The sequence below is a fragment of the Lissotriton helveticus genome, chromosome 11 (assembly GCF_964261635.1).
Source record: "Lissotriton helveticus chromosome 11, aLisHel1.1, whole genome shotgun sequence".
Lineage (NCBI taxonomy): Eukaryota > Metazoa > Chordata > Amphibia > Caudata > Salamandridae > Lissotriton > Lissotriton helveticus.
In genome coordinates this window covers 361,263,388-361,281,363 of record NC_136072.1, presented here as the reverse complement: position 1 = coordinate 361,281,363, position 17,976 = coordinate 361,263,388, and positions in this window count along the sequence as shown.

Below are 17,976 nucleotides of genomic sequence, written 5' to 3'. Positions count from 1 at the left end.
AAATTACTTTTCTGGATCAGTACTGGGCTCAAAGGTGCAGCACTGAGGTCTCTCCTGATAACAGGTGAGAAAATGGAAATTCATAGTTCGGCTGATTTTAGGGGAATATTTGTAAGTTTCGAAAATGGACACAGAAATGTTCTCTTCAAAAACAGGCAATGATATCCTAAGGAGGAAATTTAAGTTACTGCTAGGGACAGTTAAAATTACTTTTCAGGATCAGTACTGGGCTCAAAGTTGCAGCACTGAGGTCTCTCCTGATAATAGGTGAGAAAATGGGAATACAAAGTTCGGCTGATTTAAGGGGAATATTTGTAAGTTTCAAAAATGGACACAGAAATTTTTTCGGCAAAAACATGCAATGATATCCTATGGAGGAAATTCATGTTACTGGTAGAGGCAGTTAAAATTACTTTTCAGGATCAGTACTGGGCTCAAAGGTGCAGCACTGCGGTGTCTCCTCATAACAGGTGAGAAAATCGGAAGTCATAGTTCGGCTGATTTTAGGGGAAGTTGTTTGAGTTTCAAAAATGGACACTGAAATGTTTTCGGCAAAAACAGGCAATGATATACTATGGAGGAAATTCAAGGTACTGGTAGGGACAGTTAACATTACTTTTCAGGATCAGTACTGGGCTCAAACGTGCAGAACTGAGGTCTCTCCTGATAACTGGTGACAAAATGGGAATTCTTAGTTCGGCTGATTTAAGGGGAATATTTGTAAGTTTCAAAAATGGACACAGACATTTTTTCGGCAAAAACAGGCAATGATATACTATGGAGGAAATTCAAGGTACTGGTAGGGACAGTTAACATTACTTTTCAGGATCAGTACTGGGCTCAAACGTGCAGAACTGAGGTCTCTCCTGATAACTGGTGACAAAATGGGAATTCTTAGTTCGTCTGAATTAAGGGGAATATTTGTAAGTTTCAAAAATGGACACAGAAATTTTTTCGCCAATGATATCCTATGAAGGAAATTCAAGTTACTGGTAGGGACAGTTAAAATTACTTTTCAGGATCAGTACTGGGCTCAAAGGTGCAGCACTGCGGTGTCTCCTGATAACAGGTGAGAAAATCGGAATTCATAGTTCGGCTGATTTTAGGGGAAGTTGTTTGAGTTTCAAAAATGGACACTGACATTTTTTCGGCAAAAACAGGCAATGATATACTATGGAGGAAATTCAAGGTACTGGTAGGGACAGTTAACATTACTTTTCAGGATCAGTACTGGGCTCAAACGTGCAGAACTGAGGTCTCTCCTGATAACTGGTGACAAAATGGGAATTCTTAGTTCGGCTGAATTAAGGGGAATATTTGTAAGTTTCAAAAATGGACACAGAAATTTTTTCGCCAATGATATCCTATGAAGGAAATTCAAGTTACTGGTAGGGACAGTTAAAATTACTTTTCAGGAACAGTACTGGGCTCAAAGGTGCAGCACTGAGGTCTCTCCTGATAACAGGTGAGAAAATTTGAATTCATAGTTCGGCTGATTTTAGGGGAATATTTGTAAGTTTCGAAAATGGACACGGGAATTTTCTCTGCAAAAACAGGCAATGATATCCTATGGAGGAAATTCAAGTTACTGGTAGGGACAGATACAATTACTTTTCAGGATCAGTACTGGGCTCAAAGGTGCAGCACTGAGGTCTCTCCTGGTAACAGGTGACAAAATAGGAATTCATTGTTCATCTGACTTTAGGGGAATTTTTGTAAGTTTTAAAAATGGACACTTGGCAAAAGCAGGCAATGAAATCCTATGGAGGAAATTCAAGTTACTGGTAGGGACAGTTAAAATTACTTTTCAGGATCAGTACTGGGCTCAAAGGTGCAGCACTGAGGTCTCTCCTAATAACAGGTGAGAAAATGGGAATTCAGAGTTAGGCTGATTTTAGGTGGAATTTCTGTAAGTTTCAAAAATAGACACAGAAATGTTATTGGCAAAACAGGCAATGAAATTCCATGGAGGAAATTCGAGTTACTGGTAGGGACAGTTAAAATTACTTTTCAGGAACAGTACTGGGCTAAAAGGTGCAGCACTGAGGTCTCTCCTGATAACAGGTGAGAAAATGGGAATTCTGGGTTCGGCTGATTTTAGGGGAATATTTGTAAGTTTCAAAAATGGACACACACATTCTTTCGGAAATGATATCCTATAAAGGAAATTCAAGTTACTGGTAGGGACAGTTAAAATTACTTTTCAGGATCAGTATTGGGCTCAAAGGTGCAACACTGAGGTCTCTCCTGATAACAGGTGAGAAAATCAGAATTCGTAACTTGGCTGATTTTAGGGGAATTTTTGTAAGTTTAAAAAAATTTTCACTTTTAAATTCTTTTCGCCAAAAACAGGTAATGATATCCAATGGAGGAAATTCAAGTTACTGGTAGGGACAGGTAAAATTACTTTTCTGGATCAGTACTGGGCTCAAAGGTGCAGCACTGAGGTCTCTCCTGACAACAGGTGAGAAAATGGAAATTCATAGTTCGGCTGATTTTAGGGGAATATTTGTAAGTTTCGAAAATGGACACAGAAATGTTCTCTTCAAAAACAGGCAATGATATCCTAAGGAGGAAATTTAAGTTAGTGCTAGGGACAGTTAAAATTACTTTTCAGGATCAGTACTGGGCTCAAAGTTGCAGCACCGAGGTCTTTCCTGATAATAGATGAGAAAATGGGAATACAAAGTTCGGCTGATTTAAGGGGAATATTTGTAAGTTTAAAAAATGGACAGAAATTTTTTCGTCAAAAACAGGCAATGATATCCTATGGAGGAAATTCATGTTACTGGTAGAGACAGTTAAAATTACTTTTCAGGATCAGTACTGGGCTCAAAAGTGCAGCACTGCGGTGTCTCTGATAACAGGTGAGAAAATCGGAATTCATAGTTCGGCTGATTTTAGGGGAAGTTGTTTGAGTTTCGAAAATGGACACTGAAATTTTTTCGGCAAAAACAGGCAATGATATCCTATGGAGGAAATTCATGTTACTGGTAGGGACAGTTAAAATTACTTTTCAGGAACAGTACTGGGCTCAAAGGTGCAGCACTGAGGTCTCTCCTAATAACAGGTGAGAAAATGGGAATTCAGAGTTCGGCTGATTTCAGGTGGAATTTCTGTAAGTTTCAAAAATAGACACAGAAATTTTATTGGCAAAACAGGCAATGAAATTCCGTGGAGGAAATTCGAGTTACTGGTAGAGACAGTTAAAATTACTTTTCAGGAACAGCACTGGGCTCAAAGGTGCAGCACTGAGGTCTCTCCAGATAAAAGGTGAGAAAATGGGAATTCTGAGTTCGGCTGATTTTAGGGGAATATTTGTAAGTTTCAAAAATGGACACACACATTCTTTTGGAAATGATATCCTATGAAGGAAATTCAAGTTACTGGTAGGGACAGTTAAAATTACTTTTCAGGATCAGTATTGGGCTCAAAGGTGCAACACTGAGGTCTCTCCTGATAACAGGAGAGAAAATCAGAATTCGTAACTTGGCTGATTTTAGGGGAATTTTTGTAAGTTTCAAAAATGTACACTTTTAAATTCTTTTCGCCAAAAACATGCAATGATATCCAATGGAGGAAATTCAAGTTACTGGTAGGGACAGGTAAAATTACTTTTCTGGATCAGTACTGGGCTCAAAGGTGCAGCACTGAGGTCTCTCCTGATAACAGGTGAGAAAATGGAAATTCATAGTTCGGCTGATTTTGTAGTGTAGCTCCTATTTTCCCAATAGGCTCTGCGCATTGGAATAGTACCTACAGCAGTAAAGGCCTAGGCCAGACGTTAACTAGGTCTACTACTGTCGATACTAGACTTAATTTTTGGGTTTGCCAGCGTAGCTCAGAGTTTGCTAGAAACTTTCTCGAATGTTCAAGGAAGGATTAACTTCCCTGATTAGACAAGAAGGGATTTAGTTTCTGACAACCATAGAACATGACAACTTTGCTCTCCCCTAATCAAGAGTCAATCTCGAGAGTCGTGTGAGCACAAGGCAATTATTTTACTCAGTCAGTACGTGCATTCTTAGTCTCATCAGAATGTAGAGAAAAGGAAGAGACGGGCGTGTTCAATAAAAAGGTGTTATTTATTGATCAGTCTCTTTTCTCGTACAAGAGAAATGGATCGATATTATTGCAATACTTATAGTTAAGTAAAGTGCATACATTAAAAGCAATAGTATAAAATAATACTGTAAAAACATTGATATGGTTTCTGAGCCATATGATGTTTAAAATGATTAAAATATATTTACATACACATATACATTTGACTAAACGTACTCAACTGGTGTTTCTAAATACGCCTACCCCGTGTACCTGACCTAAGTCTAATGCGTGGGCGGGAATAGAAAGTTACAGTTTAAGTTAAGTTTGTTTTTGCCAAGTGAATAACTAAGGAATTCTCTGTGAGGGGTTATTCAGTTCTGTACCTGGAAGTTAGGATGAATGAGGAATGGTATCTCTTTCTCTGCTCTCGATATTCCAGGCTGCCTGCGAGGGCTGCCCAGAAGCGCCGGTGCTGGGTCTCTCGGCTTGAGATAGCAGCACGTCTCTCAGCGCGTCAGGAAGGCGGGGCTGCTGCCAGCGGGGTCTGCTTCTGCTCTCGTCTTCGGCAAGTATGGCTGCTCCGTCTGGTCACCACGCGTGTGTTTGCATAGTGCAAGGTCGGCAATATTTATACCTTAAAGGTGCCGAGATTGACGTAAGGATGGACATAGATACGTCAATAAAGATGTCATACGACTTGCTCGTTAGTACATTCTTTACTAAAGTTCTCTGTGAAATCAAAACAATGGCCGCACGGATTTTCCAGGTTGTCATAGGTTTGATTTGTTATGAGAACGTCGTATGCCTTATCAGGGGCTGGAGGAATGTCGCTTGTCTAATTAGATCTCAAGCGTTATGACCTAATCAGATAACACGTTCCTGTGCCGGAGTGTGACTGCGTCAGATAACGGTATCTGCATCATGGGGGTTTTCTTGCCTCATGGGCTGACTGTTAGTTAACTTGATAGTTAGTTTAACCAGAATAGGGTCAGGAATAGGGGGACTGATTCAGAACCTATAGAAATACACGACACCCACTCCACGCTAACTATGGTCATATCTACTAATCTATGCATAGTATAACATAGTACAACATACTATAGAGTATAGTGTATACCTTACCACCCCAAAATACATAAATGCATTTCGAAATTTTCAAATATACTGAAAAATTGCAGTCATATATATTGTATGCACTTAAGCTATGAATTAAATGCAAAAGTAAACACGCATTTTTATGCATTATTGCTTATCGGTATACGAGAAATACACATGAAATGGCTGTTAATATGGCTATACAGAAAGGAAGTCCGAGACCATTTCATCACATAATAAAATATTTGTGAACCTACCAGCGGGCAGCTAAAGTCTATAAAGTATCTAAAAATAGAAATTTTAGTTCTCTAGGAATAGTTTCTTACTTTAAGCAGAAGATCAGTGTCCCGGGAAAAAATATGTAGAAAAATATTTTAAGGGGCATGCTGAAAAAATTGCTGTCCGTGAACTGGAGTGAAATTGTTCATGTGACTTTATTTTTAAAGTTGAAGGCCGAATTCAGGGAACGCCGTGTGCGAGTTTACTCAAAAGTCTCTATTTCTGTTCTGGAGAGAACATCATATCATTCAGGCTTTCGAAAAAACTGTCAACAGCTTCATGGGAAAGTTCCACTAAGTCGGAAATAGGTGTAACCATGCATTCGTGCGCATGATTGTCTCCATTGACATTCTGATTCGCATTGCTGACAGAAGGTCGTACCTGTTCGATGCTGCTTTCATCTTGAACTTCACTACTCTTCAATCGCAGTGGTGAAGTTTCCAGGAATGCCGTCATCAGGATTGGCAGCCTTTGAGGGCAGCACAAAGCGTGAACCTTGGTAGGAACCAACAGTGTATCTGCATCCACCGGCGCATCCGATTGTAGCGTCAGACAGGTGTCTAACACGCATTCTTCTCCGCATAGCAGACACCTTAGTACAGGTAAAACACACCTTTGCCACATTGGTCGAAATGATAGAAACCAAGTCATGTTCAGGTCTCTAAGCCGGGAGAGTCCCAGGATTTTTGATATCCGGTCCCGGTATCCAATGGCTAGGATCGTATCTTCCATTGTCGCGAGAGTTTGATCTGTGACATGGGTTGCCATAAAGAAAAATAAGGACTAGGAATAGGATTCCTGCAATTAGTCCCAGGATCAGGGGAAGTCCGCCAAAAATCGAATGGACGAAATCTGGAAAAATACCCAGTATGGCTTTGAATGGTGTTAATGCCATCGAAAATACTGTCTTAAATACCTTTGAGACCCCAGTGGTATCAGAAATATTTAAGATTTCGCTTAGGATTTCCGCGAAATGTACGGGGGAATTAGTTGATAATAATGTATGTATCTCTGCAGTCGTCCTTGCGACTTGTAGATCATACGTTTCTTTTGATGACGTGAGCCTTGTAGGCGTCTGAAGAAGCACTGTTTTCATTCTGCTTAAAGTGTCTATTCGAATAGAAGTAATTTTCAAACTGGGCCATGCCCTTGCCTCCCTGTCTGGAAAGGAGCTGGGGAATAAAGAGCGTCCACAGCACTTGACCTTCGCCGTTGTAGTTACTAGATAAGGAGTCCCGGGCATAAGACTGCAACATCTGCGGTCTACAATAAGAATGTAACTCCCATTATAGAGTCTTTGAAAGAATTGTTCTATTTCAGTTGCAGGTGCGCCTTGCTGGTGACATGAAAGGTTGTATGAATTCCCTTCACAGGCTCCATGCAAACTAATTCCGTTACACAGAAGCGTGCCGCTTAGTGACATAGCACAATTGTTGCCACTAAGAAACACTTTCTGTCCTTTATTACTGACACATGCATGTGAATAGGGCAGGTTCCAAGTTGTTTTAAGGTACCCCTTTCCCAATTTCTCGTACATGCCAGCCTGTATATATTTTTGGCAGTATTGAAACCTTAAGGTTGAGATTGGAATATTTATGATTCCGTGTATTATCCATTCACTGACAGGTCGTTCTGACATTGTCATTGGTAATCTTTCTAGTTTTTCAATGCTCAAGATTGTATAATCAGCACCCTTTTGCGCCATACCGATTTGTCTATCAGTAAGGTTAAAGATTTGGAATAGTGACGTTGTGTTGATTAAACGCCAAGGCACATAGCCTGAACGCAGATTTTGTAACGTCCAGCGAAGCTGTACAATGGAACGCAATTGTGACTGACCATGTTGTAATAACAGTAAGTCTTGCGATAATATATCGATTGCTGAAGACACAATGCTGTCCAATGAAAAAATTCTGGAGGACAGAGTCATTAACCCATTGTCCACTACAGAAAGTGATTTTTCCAAATTAATACGGTCAATTTCCCGTATTCTTTCTGCTGTCTCAATTTGAGTAACCTTCCAGGCCTCATTGTATGCTGCATATACAGAGGCTGCTATGAAACGCTTTTGACGCTGTTTGCGTGGTCCCATTATGAAATCACGCAAGTCAGCACCATCAGTAAGTAAAGTTAGGTGTTGCTTAATTTCAGGCAGTGTGGAAGTCTGTAGCCATTGAAGGCATAATTTGCCCACACTGTAGGTTGTTATTATCCCTGGGTGATGTCTTTGGGGATATCTAGGGTCTGGCCTGGTCATTTTAAAACCCTGTGTTTTATTCAGGAATCTATCTTGACAGTTATTTGTATCTGTGGGCCAGATCAACCATTGTTTCCAATCAGGATGTGTTCTGTTTTTGTTTAATATATGGTTTACGTCTATCTCTTCATCTGTATCAGAGTTATTGCTAAACATTGTTGGCTTTGGAATAGACGGATTATTTAAATCTTTGTTTTTGGCTAAGCCAAGACAGGTGGTTTGTTGAACAGTGTCATTTAAAAATATCATTTGTTCTGGGATCATGCAGGCTCTAAACAAAGCTTCTAAACCCTGTACTTGCCATTCTTTTGTACCCCAAACACTTTTCAAATCAACATTTTTGTCCCAATAATCAAATCCAAATGTATTCATTTTTTCAAAGAATGAATCTGAATATATCAATTTTGTGTTGGTTATCATGGTTTTCATCCCTGTCTTGTTTGACAATTTAAAATAAAATGTTTCAGCATTACTTATGTTAAAACCTGAAAAATATGAATATTTGTCATACACGGTTCTAGAGCTCCCTTTTGGAGGTGTAGCGCAATGTTCCCATTGATTATAATTTAAAACATTTCTAGGTTGTGCAGATTTATGCAAAAAATGGTTACCATAATGGTTATAGCAATACATACTATCATAATTTGTAGAACCTTGCAAATAATCATGTTTTGTAAATTTAGCAGACATTACTAAGTCAGACATCATGTTGTTAATACTCTCGAAGTCCCAATCATCAGCAAATGAGTTTGGTTTTGCAAAGTCACTCAAAGAGATCTTGATTTGGTGTGGATATTTCAGGATCTCGACCGGACCATAAATTTCATAGTCAGTGTTGTCCCAGGCTACCCCACCAGGTATCGGATTGGCTGTGAAGTTGGCTGAAGAAAGTTCTGAAGAAAGTTCTCTTTTCTCGACGTGTGAAGATGTGTGTGGTTTGAGGACCAAGTTGATGTTCTGACTTGCTGTGTCCATTTTAGCATATTTTCCCTCAATGAAGCGTCCCAAAGTAAATACCACGATGAGCCAAAGTATGAGGATAAATGCACCAAAACCCACCCAAAATTCAATCCATGGAGAAACCAGATATGTTTCTTTCAGATGTTTCAAAAGTTCCTTAGCTTTGTCTTTAAAGGATTTTGATGATGGCTGTGTCTTTGATTCACTGAAGCCGTCAGAGGAATCATCGAAGTTGAAGAAGTACCCGGATGCAGTTCTGTCAATTGTTCCAATTGCTTCAGGATTTTTGTTCCTTGCATTTTCACTTGGTACTTCAGTATAGATTGGTGTGTCTCTGCTAAATGTCTCTATTTAGGTTTTCAGAGGTCTTAGTTCTATTGCATTGTTGCATAGTCCTTCTTGTTCTTCTGCAGGCGTTTCGAATGTGATGAGCCTTTTTGATAGGACCTCTGTGCTGGTAGCAAACCTTGGTGTTCTGCTACTTATTGGGAGTCCACTTGGCCTACTGTTTGTTATCGGCCACATGTTGTGGTTTTACCAGGTCGATGGATACAACTCGGTTCTCCTTTTTTCCAGCAAGTGGCGGTAGTACAACTGATCTTGTCCCGTTGACAGACAAGACAGGAACTGCTTTTCTGTAAGAAGGCCCAAATTCCTTCTTTACCGCGATCTTCTCCCTGACTAGATCCCCGACTTTTGGAATCCAGACAGGTCTTGCTGGGACAGGTGGTGATTCTTCAGTGGTTGTTGGCTGTTGTTTCAACTGTATGTTGCTCAGGTCTTTTCTTGTTTTGTTTAAGTCCTGCAAAATAGCCAAACGGTCTTTGACATCAAAGCTTTTTTCTATTACCACTGAAGTCTGACTATCAAGGTCAGAGATCAACATCCTAGTTCCGAATAATAATTCGTACGGACTGAATCCCTTCAGAGAATTTCTTGGCAAGTTATTTAGACTACGTTGGACACTTATTAGATGTTTGACCCACCCAGCTCCCGAACCTAATACCTTTGCCGTTATAGATTGCTTTATGTCACGGTTTTTTCTTTCAACAATTCCGTTCCCCTCAGGGTGAAATGGACAAGAGTACCGCAATTGCACGCCCATGCTGACCATGGCCTCCTTATAAGCCCGAGAGCTAAAAGCAGGACCATTGTCCGAATGCAGAATGCCAATTGCGTATGTGCCGATGAAGACCCGCAAATCTTTTATAACAGTTCTGGCGTCAGCCGTTCGCTGGGGCCACATCCATATGAATCTCGTGCATGAGTCCACTGCGACCAAGATATATTTATAGTTACCATCCCTTTGTAAGGGACCGCAGTGGTCTAGATAAACACAGGCTAATGGTTTATCCGAGATTAGAAGGGGCGTCTGTGCTGGACGTCTCACAGTTGATACTTTCATTTTTTGACATATTTCACATGCTAGAACATAGTTCCTTGTTTGTCTTCTCATTTGTGGCCACCAGTATCTCTGTTTTAATAATGATACAGTGGCTGAGACGCCAGCATGGGTAGAAGCAAGCCCTTCGTGTGCCGCTATTATTAGTCCTAATCTATGTTCCATGTTTGGAATTGCCCTATCCCCCACTCCAGGGATTTGAGCAAAAGGAACATTGTTTTCATCAGTTATGTATGAGTATTTTACTGGAAAGCCTTTAGGGAGTGGTTCTATCGAATCCTTTTCTGAAGCGCTGACAGCTTGTAATATTTCGCTGTCTATTTTTGTTTTTGACCGGGTGACGGCAGCTACGGAAGCCGTTTGCACAGCTGCCTTCGCGGCCTCATCAGCCAATGAATTCCCTGCAACGTGAACGCCATCACGTTGATGACTCAGTGTATGTATCACGTGAGTCTTTGGTAGTTCTTTTTGTAAAAGAGCTACTTGTTCCCATAGCATTTTATGCTTGATTGTGCCACCTTTCGCATCCTTGAAACCGTTTTGAAGCCAGATCTGCAAGTATTCATTATAAGATTGAACGCAATAATACGAATCGCACACTATGAGTGTGGGGAATTCTCGATCGGTATTTTCAAGCGCCATCTTGAATGCTAGTAGTTCAGCTCGCTGAGCTGTGCAATCTCCTAGAGATTGGGTTTTAGTGAGGGTTGGTTTAAATTTCCCTTCGTGCCAACGACCTTTAACAATCGTGCACGCAGCACTGTAAGCTTGTTTACCCCCTACTGCGGGTTGTGCTGATCCGTCTGTATATATTATACAGCCGTATTGGTCTAGAGGCAGAATTTCGGTCGGCGGAGGACATTCAAATTCATATTGGAGAAATTCTTGTGTTTTTAAGTAAGGATCAAATTCGTACACCACGTCTGTTGCAGCAAGAGAGTTAGCCCATTGTATCCATCTCGGATGGAGTGCTTTAGCATTTGGAATGCTTGCCTTTGTTACCGCCTCTAGGGCTGGTATCGGTGTCACGATTATTATTCGTTTACCTTGTGCCAGGGCTCGTTCTTTTGCTATAGCTGTCTGTGTCGCTGTAAGAATTTTTTCCGTTGGGCTAAATTTCATTTCAGCCTTAGTGTACAAGTGTGATTTGAATGCAATTGGTACCTTTTCTCCCTCATTAGAGGTCAGGTATGTGAATCCGCATCTCCCTGGGATGACTCGGATCACAAGGTTGCATGTGTTATCACGTGTTTCTAATTTTGTTTTAATTAGCATGTCTGTAAGGATCTCAAAATTTCTGTGTGTGTTTGAGTCCAACTGGATCTTTTAAAGTCTGGTTTAATTAGATCATAAAGGGGTTTGACCCTTTCTGCGTAATTTGCAATGTATGTTCTTCCGAAATTTAGGAAGCCTAGAATTGACTGTAGGTTTTTTAGTGTTTTAGGAGCTTGGATTACGGCACATTTCTCTAGGAAATTGTCTGCCAGGCTTTTACCTTCACTTGATAACTCATATCCTAAGAATAGGACCGTCAGATGGGCAATTCTGGACTTTTTGAAGTTGAATTTGTAACCCTCTGCAGCGAACCCAAGTATTATGGTGTTCACTCTTTTCAAGTGAGTCTCCAAGTCATCATCTGTTAGGTAAATGTCATCAACATAAGATAATGCTTCATTATCATATAGTTGTAGTAATTCTGTTACTCTCGCTGAGAATACCCCCGGGCTGTTCTTGTACCCCTGGGCTAACCGACAGAATTGTTTTTGAGTGCCATTTACTGAGAATGCAGTTAAATATCTGCTCTCCGGTGCTATGTTTTGACAAAAGAATCCATTGGAAATGTCCAAGGTAGTTTTGTATTTTTTGCGCACTATGTTATTCATTAGTGCAGCACTGTGTGAGTTTTGCACTGCAAAGGTTTTGCAACATGTGTTAAGGTGTCGGTAATCCAAAACTAGACGATATGAATTGTCTGGTTTGGAGACCGGAAACAAAGGATTGTTCATTTGTGAGGTGCAAGTTTCAATCACCCCCTGGTATTCTAGCTGATCTAGTATTTCATTTACTTGTTTTTTAGCTTCTTGCTTAATTGGGTACTGCCTTTGTGCAGTTGGTTGTGATTTTAACTGGATTTTGTGAGGAGGAGAATCCTCATCCCATCCTACATGATTTTTATATAAAGCAGGTGCTAAGGCCACTGCCCACTTTCTAGCAAGTGTGTATTTTTTATGAATCGGTATTTGATTCGAGAAGGCAGGCATAATTACTTCTTCGCCATGAGGGCACTCCCTGACAAACTCTGGTGGCCAGTCTTTTTCAGCTAGAAGGATGTCATAGCCTTTGGAGAGGTTATCCCAAAATAGTCCCCTTATTTTCCTAGTCTTATCTCCCTCTATACGTAATGTTATCTCGTATATCTTGTGGGGCTTGCTAACTCTGGTGTCTGCAGTTTCCACTTGAAGGTATTTATTCGTGTCCACTGTCTCCAGATGATTCATAAGGACTTTGCGAGCTATGCTCACCTCTGCTGCGCTGTCTAGCATTGTCTGAGCCCACTCTCCGTTTTTCAGTTGTGTCCTCAGTATTCTCGGCATTGTTAACTACCTTGATACTGGCTACCTTCTTTTTTGGAAATTGTAATTTCTTTTTTAGCTGAGCAGGTTCCTTGTCTTTGGACTTGGCGTGCTCTTCTGATCGTCCTCTTCTTTCCGATTTCTGCGAGGAATTCTGAAAAGATTGAGAGGGACGTGTATCAATGTCTTGATATCTATCAGGTTTTTTAATATTATCCCTATTTCTAAGGTTATATCTATTCCCAGAGGGGTCACTCTGCGGTGACCTTTGTCTTTGGTTTGGAGATTTCTCTCTTCGCCTCGGAGACCTTCCTCTGGACTGGAATTTCTTTTCTTTAGGATTGGATTGTTTATTTCCATCCCAGTTCTTTTTTGGTGAATTATTATTATTAAAAAATATTTTTTCTGGACTTGTAGTCAGTTGCGGTTTTACTGGTATTCCACCTAGACTATCTCTGCCTAGTTCTTCATAGGATTTTTCTATGATTCTGGCAATTTCAGCTGGTTGGTCTGCTATATCTGTCTCTTTTAACCTCTGGCGGATCGCCACGTTTGCTGCCTCACCTTTTATGTTGGCTAATAATATAGCCGAGACCTGCTTGAAGTCTTTTAGTAATTTCATACCAAGAGTTAAAGCAGGTTCTGGACCGTACTCATCTTGAATTTGTTTTAGCACATCTGGTATTACCGAAATGGATGGAACACCGTGCGTTTTTGTGTAGATGGAAGCAAAGACTGTACCCCAAGTGTCACAGTCCTCAATGTGTGGTGCGATTCCCATTGGGAGACATATAGTCAGAATCCTGTGTTTTTCCAGCGGGGTGGTGTCAGGAAACACCGCCTCTATTTGGGTGATTTTCTGTGCCAACCAGAATGGTATTTGTTCCCGTTTAGCTGGAACTTTACCTAGGCAGGATTGGATGTTCTGTGGTGTAATTTTATTTGTGTTCCCCTGGTGAGGGGTCAGCTGTGGAAGTTTAATCGCTGGCTGAATTGTTGAAGTCCGCATTACATACTGAACTAATTGTCTATGAATTTTTAGTAGTTGTTTTAGCTGTATTAATAGCTCTGCTGCAGGCATTCTTTCGATGTCTGGATGTGGTGTGTATCCGGCTAAGACCGGCCACGTTGCTCCTGGTCTTCCTAAAGGACCGAGCCTTGTAATGTGATTGTTATGTTTTAGGGCGCCATTAAATAAGAGCAAATGCTCTTGGAATTTGAGTGGTACTTCCACCTCCTCGAAAGGAGTGTACGTTTCAGGAGGTTCCTCTACTTTGTAATAGTGGAAGTACTTTGTTACAGCATTTGCTGCCGGAAAATGTATCCATGAATAGTATACCTCTGTCTGCCGATATTCGTGTGCCTCAATTACGAATATGACTGTGCCACCTCTAGGTGTCAGTCCATTTTCTATAAGTTTTAAGGTTATAGATCTCCTTTTGATGACCGGAATGAGTATTATATCCGCGTCTGCTGCTTGCATGGTAGCATCAGCATCTGCGAGTTCAGTTGCTAATCTAACTGCCTCTCTTTCATCATCACTCTCTGCCATTTTACCGACAGGAAGCTTATGTCTTTTGTTTGCAGATCAGGTTTCTTATGGAACAAAGATTAGATGCACAATATTTTGGAACGGTGTATCCTTCAACGTTGACTATACCAAGAACCATACATAGGAGTTCCCTCCTGCGAGGTTTTGGAGGATATTACCTTTCACCCACTCCAGACGTCTTTGGAGTATTTGGGAAAAGGGGTCTGAGTGAGAAAGCACGACTGAGTTACTCTAAATGTCTTACGTTAGTTTTATCGCCCTTTCCAAACGCGTTGGGCGCCATGTAGTGTAGCTCCTATTTTCCCAATAGGCTCTGCGCATTGGAATAGTACCTACAGCAGTAAAGGCCTAGGCCAGACGTTAACTAGGTCTACTACTGTCGATACTAGACTTAATTTTTGGGTTTGCCAGCGTAGCTCAGAGTTCGCTAGAAACTTTCTCGAATGTTCAAGGAAGGATTAACTTCCCTGATTAGACAAGAAGGGATTTAGTTTCTGACAACCATAGAACATGACAACTTTGCTCTCCCCTAATCAAGAGTCAATCTCGAGAGTCGTGTGAGCACAAGGCAATTATTTTACTCAGTCAGTACGTGCATTCTTAGTCTCATCAGAATGTAGAGAAAAGGAAGAGACGGGCGTGTTCAATAAAAAGGTGTTATTTATTGATCAGTCTCTTTTCTCGTACAAGAGAAATGGATCGATATTATTGCAATACTTATAGTTAAGTAAAGTGCATACATTAAAAGCAATAGTATAAAATAATACTGTAAAAACATTGATATGGTTTCTGAGCCATATGATGTTTAAAATGATTAAAATATATTTACATACACATATACATTTGACTAAACGTACTCAACTGGTGTTTCTAAATACGCCTACCCCGTGTACCTGACCTAAGTCTAATGCGTGGGCGGGAATAGAAAGTTACAGTTTAAGTTAAGTTTGTTTTTGCCAAGTGAATAACTAAGGAATTCTCTGTGAGGGGTTATTCAGTTCTGTACCTGGAAGTTAGGATGAATGAGGAATGGTATCTCTTTCTCTGCTCTCGATATTCCAGGCTGCCTGCGAGGGCTGCCCAGAAGCGCCGGTGCTGGGTCTCTCGGCTTGAGATAGCAGCGCGTCTCTCAGCGCGTCAGGAAGGCGGGGCTGCTGCCAGCGGGGTCTGCTTCTGCTCTCGGCTTCGGCAAGTATGGCTGCTCCGTCTTGTCACCACGCGTGTGTTTGCATAGGGCAAGGTCGGCAATATTTATACCGTAAAGGTGCCGAGATTGACGTAAGGATGGACATAGATACGTCAATAAAGATGTCATACGACTTGCTCGTTAGCACATTCTTTACTAAAGTTCTCTGTGAAATCAAAACAATGGCCGCACGGATTTTCCAGGTTGTCATAGGTTTGATTTGTTATGAGAACGTCGTATGCCTTATCAGGGGCTGGAGGAATGTCGCTTGTCTAATTAGATCTCAAGCGTTATGACCTAATCAGATAACACGTTCCTGTGCCGGAGTGTGACTGCGTCAGATAACGGTATCTGCATCATGGGGGTTTTCTTGCCTCATGGGCTGACTGTTAGTTAACTTGATAGTTAGTTTAACCAGAATAGGGTCAGGAATAGGGGGACTGATTCAGAACCTATAGAAATACACGACAATTTTAGGGGAATATTTGTAAGTTTCGAAAATGGACACAGAAATTTTCTCTTCAAAAACAGGCAATGATATCCTAAGGAGGAAATTTAAGTTACTGCTAGGGACAGTTAAAATTACTTTTCAGGATCAGTACTGGGCTCAAAGTTGCAGCACTGAGATCTCTCCTGATAATAGGTGAGAAAATGGGAATACAAAGTTCGGCTGATTTAAGGGGAATATTTGTAAGTTTCAAAAATGGACGCAGAAATTTTTTCGGCAAAAACAGGCAATGATATCCTATGGAGGAAATTCATGTTACTGGTAGAGACAGTTAAAATTACTTTTCAGGATCAGTACTGGGCTCAAAGGTGCAGCATTGCGGTGTCTCCTGATAACAGGTGAGAAAATCGGAATTCATAGTTCGGCTGATTTTAGGGGAAGTTGTTTGAGTTTCAAAAATGGACACTGAAATTTATTCGGCAAAAACAGGCAATGATATACTATGGAGGAAATTCAAGGTACTGGTAGTGACAGTTACCATTACTTTTCAGGATCAGTACTGGGCTCAAAGGAGCAGCACTGAGGTCTCTCCTAATAACAGGTGAGAAAATGGGAATTCAGAGTTCGGCTGATTTTAGGTGGAATTTCTGTAAGTTTCAAAAATAGACACAGAAATTGTATTGGCAAAACAGGCAATGAAATTCCGTGGAGGAAATTCGAGTTACTGGTAGAGACAGTTAAAATTACTTTTCAGGATCAGTACTGGGCTCAAAGGTGCAGCACTGCGGTGTCTCTGATAACAGGTGAGAAAATTGGAATTCATAGTTCGGATGATTTTAGGGGAAGTTGTTTGAGTTTCGAAAATGGACTCTGAATTTTTTTCGGCAAAAACAGGCAATGATATCCTATGGAGGAAATTCATGTTACTGGTAGGGAAGTTAAAATTACTTTTCAGGAACAGTACTGGGCTCAAAGGTGCAGCACTGAGGTCTCTCCTAATAACAGGTGAGAAAATGGGAATTCAGAGGTCGGCTGATTTTAGATGGAATTTCTGTAAGTTTCAAAAATAGACAGAAATGTTATTGGCAAAACAGGCAATGAAATTCTGTGGAGGAAATTCAACTTACTGGTAGGGTCAGTTAAAAATTACTTTTCAAGAACAGTACTGGGCTCAAAGGTGCAGCACTGAGGTCTCTCCTGATAACAGGTGAGAAAATGGGAATTCTGAGTTCGGCTGATTTTAGGGGAATATTTGTAAGTTTCAAAAATGGACACACACATTCTTTCGGAAATGATATCCTATGAAGGAAATTCAAGTTACTGGTAGGGACAGTTAAAATTACTTTTCAGGATCAGTATTGGGCGCAAAGGTGCAACACCGAGGTCTCTCCTGATAACAGGTGAGAAAATCAGAATTCGTAACTTGGCTGATTTTAGGGGAATTTTTGTAAGTTTCAAAAATTTCCACTTTTACATTTTTTTCGCCAAAAACAGGCAATGATATCCAATGGAGGAAATTCAAGTTACTGGTAGGGACAGGTAAAATTACTTTTCTCAATCAGTACTGGGCTCAAAGGAGCAGCACTGAGGTCTCTCCTGATAACAGGTGAGAAAATGGAAATTCATAGTTCGGCTGATTTTAGGGGAATATTTGTAAGTTTCGAAAATGGACACAGAAATTTTCTCTTCAAAAACAGGCAATGATATCCTAAGGAGGAAATGTAAGTTACTGCTAGGGACAGTTAAAATTACTTTTCAGGATCAGTACTGGGCTCAAAGTTGCAGCACTGAGGTCTCTCCTGATAATAGGTGAGAAAATGGGAATACAAAGTTCGGCTGATTTAAGGGGAATATTTGTAAGTTTCAAAAATGGACACAGAAATTTTTTCGGCAAAAACAGGCAATGATATACTATGGAGGAAATTCATGTTACTGGTAGAGACAGTTAAAATTACTTTTCAGGACCAGTACTGGGCTCAAAGGTGCAGCACTGCGGTGTCTCCTGATAACAGGTGAGAAAATCGGAATTCATAGTTCGGCTGATTTTAGGGGAAGTTGTTTGAGTTTCAAAAATGGACACTGAAATTTTTTCGGCAAAAACAGGCAATGATATACTATGGAGGAAATTCAACGTACTGGTAGGGACAGTTAACATTACTTTTCAGGATCAGGACTGG